Source organism: Rana temporaria, chromosome 1, assembly GCF_905171775.1.
Source record: "Rana temporaria chromosome 1, aRanTem1.1, whole genome shotgun sequence".
In the NCBI taxonomy this organism is placed as follows: Eukaryota; Metazoa; Chordata; class Amphibia; order Anura; family Ranidae; genus Rana; species Rana temporaria.
In genome coordinates this window covers 136,119,189-136,124,799 of record NC_053489.1, presented here as the reverse complement: position 1 = coordinate 136,124,799, position 5,611 = coordinate 136,119,189, and positions in this window count along the sequence as shown.

The window sequence follows — 5,611 nt, the reverse complement described above, 5'->3', positions numbered from 1 at the left end:
CATTTACGTTACGCCGGCGTATATATGGGAGCAAGTGCTTTGTGAATACAGTACTTGCCTCTCAATGTTACGTCGGCGTAGCACATATGAGATGCGCTACGCCTATCTAAAGATGCGCCTGTCTCTAAATCTGGCTAATAGAGTGTATTATAGTCACATTATCTATCTCCTTTCCCCTCCCCCCCTTGTCTCTGTTACACAGCGCAGACACCATCACCTTTTTTCATTTGACACATTTTTTCTATTTAGGATAGATCACTAGGTGTCTGCAGCAGTGTCCCCTTTAGCTTAAACAGCGCCCCAGTTTCACTTAGTAGGATCTTCTGACAGCGCGGGAGTACCTCTTGTCTTTGCACAGCCAGCTTCACTTCCTCAGGTTCAGGAAAAATAGATATCAGAATTTTTATTTATTTTTTATTTAATTGCAATGTTGTGTTTACTGATATGTATTTTTGTCAAAGATAAATCTGTTTTACACCTGTCATTGTGTAGTCTGAAGAAAATAAAATGACATTATTCATGCCTTATGGCTGAACAGTTTTATCATTGTTTGATGTGGACAGAAGAAAACATCTGAAATGTACAAATACTGTGGAAAATATAACATTTCCTAGAAGCAGAACTGATTACTTGTCTTAATAGTGTGTCTTGGCTCTAGTACACAGCATATAGAGTCTAAACTGACAGATGAGAAAAAAAAGATGAAAGAGAAAGAAAATGGTAGAAGAAAGGGTCGCCTTGTCTATTTCCCGCACATCATTTTGCAAGATAAATTGCCTTTTGCTGTTATAGGTTAACTTGAACTATTATTTGAAAAGTTTGAGTCTGATCTTCACTAGAAAACACTGAAATGATCCACAGGTAATCCTCGGACAGTACAACAGATGCACCATCATAAAATGACTATTGTCCCAGACTCACCAAGGCAATGGCCATATAGGTTAATGGAGCTTGGTATGCAAGCTTTAAGGCTAGGGATACACAGACAGTTTTAATCAATTCAGCTCACAGTAAAATCTCCTGAGATTGATCTCCTAATTTGCATCAAATCACAATTCATGTGGGCTGCTATATATGAGATTTGCAGCCAGGCAACTGAGTGATTGATCTCCCAGAATTGCATAATGCCATATTTTAATTGCTTTACAGAGAGTATTAGTGAGTAACCTATTCCCTTCTTCAAAGAATTCAGTGGTAATAGCAAATTAATTGCTCAATAACTGCTCATTTAGGATATTTATGGTTGTTTTTTCCCCACATTTTATTAAACCTCTCTGAGATTCATTTCATGAAAATAATCTACCAATAGTAAGCCAAAAATAAATTGTCTAAAGGGACACTGTCACAGGAGATTAATGGAGGCTACTATTGAAGACCCTTTCCTTTGGAATGTTAGCTCCCTGCCTGTCACTCTAATGCAGGGGTAAGCAACCCAGGGGTCCTCCAGCTGTGACAAAACTACAAGTCCCATCATGCCTCTTGGCGTAATTGTAACTGCCAGCCCTGCAATGCCTGATGGGAAATGTAGTTCCATAACAGCTGGAGGGCCCCAGGTTGCCTACCCCTGCTCTAATGTTTTGATTTCAATGCTGTCACTGATCCTAAACTAGTATGGAGATAAGTATTTCTGACACTTTTCTGACGCTCGTTGACAGTATGCTTGTTTCAGGACCGTGACTAAAGCACATCAAAGTCAAATAAATCCAAGCATCTAGCATTTTCAGAAGGATGCTTGCAAAGGCAGCTCCTATAATTCCAATGACACTTTAAGCCAGCTGTCTTTTGGCCAGTCACGTGACAATCAAGGTCCTTCCACTTCTGCTCTGGCACAGGGGGAAAACACGTACGACGGCACTATAAAGGGGAAGTTCCATTCAGATGACGCCACCCTTTGGGCTGCTTTAGCTGATTATCTGTTAGTAAATAACGATTCGCGCTTTTCAGTCTGTTACAGCGTGATGAATGTGCTTACTACATTACGAATGTTAGTTTTACCAGAACGAGCGCTCCCATCTCATAACTTGCTTCTGAGCATGCGCGGGTTTTTAACGTCATTTTAGCACACGATCATGTTTTACAACCCGAAAAACAACATCATTTAAAACGTCGTTAAAAAATGCAGCATGTTCGCAAAAAAAAAATTGTTGTTTTTTAGAACCCGAAAAATTATGTGAAGCCCACACACGATCATTTTAAATTACATTTTTTAAAAACTTTGTTTTTTTCATGCCAAAAAATGATCGTGTGTACGCGGCATGACCCCAGAATTTACCAAACAACAATACCAGTCACAGTATATGTTGGGCACCTATAAACATAAACTCACAGGGCCAGATTCACAGAGATCGGCGTATCTCTGTGCGGGCGTAGCGCATCCCATATGCGCTACGCCGACGTAACATAAAGAGGCAAGTACAGTATTCACAAAGCACTTGCTCCTTAAGTTACGGCGGTGTAGCGTAAATGGGCCGGCATAAGCCTGCCTAATTCAAAGTAGGCTGGTAGCGGGCGTGTTGTATTGAAATGAATCGTGACCCCATGTAAATGAAGCGCCGAATGAACAGGGCATGCGTGCGCATGCTCAGAATCACGTCGAATTTACGCAGTAGGATACGACGGCTCAATGGCAACGACGTGAACGTAACCTACGCCCAGCCCCATTCACGTACGACTTGCGTAAACAACGTAAAATCCAACGGCTGTTCCGTCGTCCATACCTTTGCATTGGCTGCGCCACCTATAGAGGTGTTTTATCTTTACGCCGGACGTACGCCTTAGGTAAACGGTGTAGCTTACTGCAAGGGGCGCAAGTACGTTTGTGAATCGGCGTATCTTGCTCATTTACATATTCGACAAGTAAATCAACGGAAGTGCCCCTAGCGGCCAGCGTAAATATGCACCCAAGATACGATGGCGTAGGAGACTTACCTCGGTCGTATCTTGGCAAAATTCAGGCGTATCTCATTTAAAGAATCAGCGCATAGATACGACGGCGCACATTTGGACTTACGATGGCGTATCAGTAGATACGTTGGCGTAAGTCTTTGTGAATCCGGCCCACATAGTCTAAGAGGCCTGTCTTTACCATTAGTGGCAGACAGACATTAGATTGACCCCAGAATTTAACTTGAGGGCACAGCAGATAAGCTGCAGTGTAATAGTTGATTAATCTATCAGTCCTACTCATGACCCCAACCTTTTTTTTCTTACAAAGCTGCAATATTTCCTTGAGCCTAGGTTCACACTGAATGCAGGTTTGAGATCATGCGAGTTCAGCTGAAGCTGTGGAACTCGCACAAATTCAAACCAGCACTTCTGTCCGACATCGGGGGTGATTTGAGAGACATCTGTGCAGTTTAATGCACAGATGTCTATTGATATCGCCTCCAAAGTCACCAAAAGTAGTGCATGAACTACTTTTGGGAATCAGCGTGTTGCCGCAAAGACGGCATCCCACCATTTCGGACAGTAATAAAAGTAGTGGGACCACTAGTGTAATTTTAGTTTTTCCTTGGACCTCTTTACCTCCTAAAGAAGTTCTGAGATGCATCTAAACTTACTTCCATTTTCCTCTATGAAAGATCAACCATCACTAGCCATCTGCTGCATATTAACACTCATTTTCTCTCAGATTTCCCAGACACTGACAACTGTTCAGAAGTAATCCCCATCCAAATATTTCTGTTACAATTTCTAGTAACACATGGTTTTCTGATGATGTTTTCAGCCGTCAAATCTCATTTTCACTTGTTATATTGCAGTTTTGTACAGAACTGTCTGGGAATTAATTGTGTCTGCCTACTAATGCTTTTTATCTAAAGCATCTTGATGAACTGCCTTTGTTGTAACAAGGTGAAATAAAGTTTGCCATAGGCAAAATACACAGTGGGAAGTTACCCAGGGTGTTCCTTTATCACTATATTCTTTTAACTTGTTCAGTTTTTCCAGTTGGTAAGTCCTGGGAACAGTTTTGTTCTTTAGCTCAGTATGTTCTTTTAAAGTAACCCTGTCCAACACAGGGTCACTTATACACAATGGGACAGTAGTCATAACATTTTCAAAGCTTAATATTCATATAATTCTATGAATAAATAAATAAATAAATAATACTTCCAGATTAACCTGTGGTATGAAATGGCCGTGGCCTTTATTTATAGGTATAAATAAATTGTTATTTTTATTAAACAATTTCTTAAAACAAAATTCAATAGTCAAATTAAATATATTAAAATCAGTTTTAATTAGATTATAACCATATATGTATTTTATAACAATAAAAAAATAGCTTAGCCATTTAAGCTCAAGCTAATAATAATATGAATTATACCATCCTCTTACAAGAAGGGATTAAAACCTCATAAAACAGGCCACGACAGGGAGGGAGGGTGGGATGTGCTTCTCCAAAATCTTCTCCGCTCTTCTGCCCCTTAATGACGCATCCCCTTTCTTTTTATATGTTGCTCGAGGACCGTTGTTTGGGGCAACTGACAACAAACACTCAGCCAATAGAAGGTAAGTAATAATATTTTTTTTTTCTTTTTATAAATATTTAAACTTTAATTTAATTTATTTGTATGACACAGTCCCATAGGTGGTGGGGGCGGGGACATTTCATGCCCTGCCCTTCACCTTCATTCCCAGCCTGTAAAAAAAAACAGTATAGATATATTCTTCTCCGACAACCCGTTTGTTGCAATGCCTTCCCCCTCACCATTGCATGTATTCCACACTTCTGAGTGTGTAGCATTCTTGTTTCCCCAGATGTGGATTATTTGGCTGTTTTCTTATAGCACTACAAGATGTATGAGCTAACAGAAGGAAACACCATGTGTGCCAGGAGTAACGGGTAGTCAACTCCCCAAAATGTTGGATACCTGCTGTGGCTGGGGAACAGAGAAGCTATGGTGTTTCAAGCAAGGTGCCTGCTCACCACAATCACATGTAAACACAGAAGCTTAGCTCTTCACTCTGTATGTATTGCGGTCCTGGTATTTAATGCCCCTTTAAGACCCTCCTACTGTTCGTGAAATTTGACTGACCACACCCACTATTTGATGTGATTTGGAGGGTGTGTGTAGGGGAGGGGTTTTGTGGGGTTGTGGTTAAGTTCCAGCACCTATTGTTTGAGAAAAAAGTCCTGCCCATATACATTTGGAAAGAATCTCTTGGGCAAAAATTTACTGAATGAATTGCCTGGTGAATCTTTAATAAATAGTCCCCACGTAACTCTGGCATAAACAAATATTGTATAATTACAAGTGTCATGTATATTCTCACTTTAATCTTTGTCTTTTGTGCAGGGCCACCATCAGGGGGTACAGGCATTACACCTGTAAGGGGTCCGATGGTCCCCAGGGGCCCGGCCTCCCCCCCTTTTTTTTTCGTCTGACTCCCCCCCACCTTCAGAATCTTGTGGCAGGAGCCCACCCCCCTCGTTTTTTTATCTGACCCCCCCTTTAGCAACTTGCGCCCCCCCTCCTCGCCTGACTTTAGCAACTCGCGGCAGGAGAGAGAAGAGATGAAATGAAACTTTTGTTTTCCACAACCCCCCCGCTTATCTCGCAGCAGGAGAGAGGAGGCCCCCCCCCCGGTTCTCTGCTCCAGGGGGGCC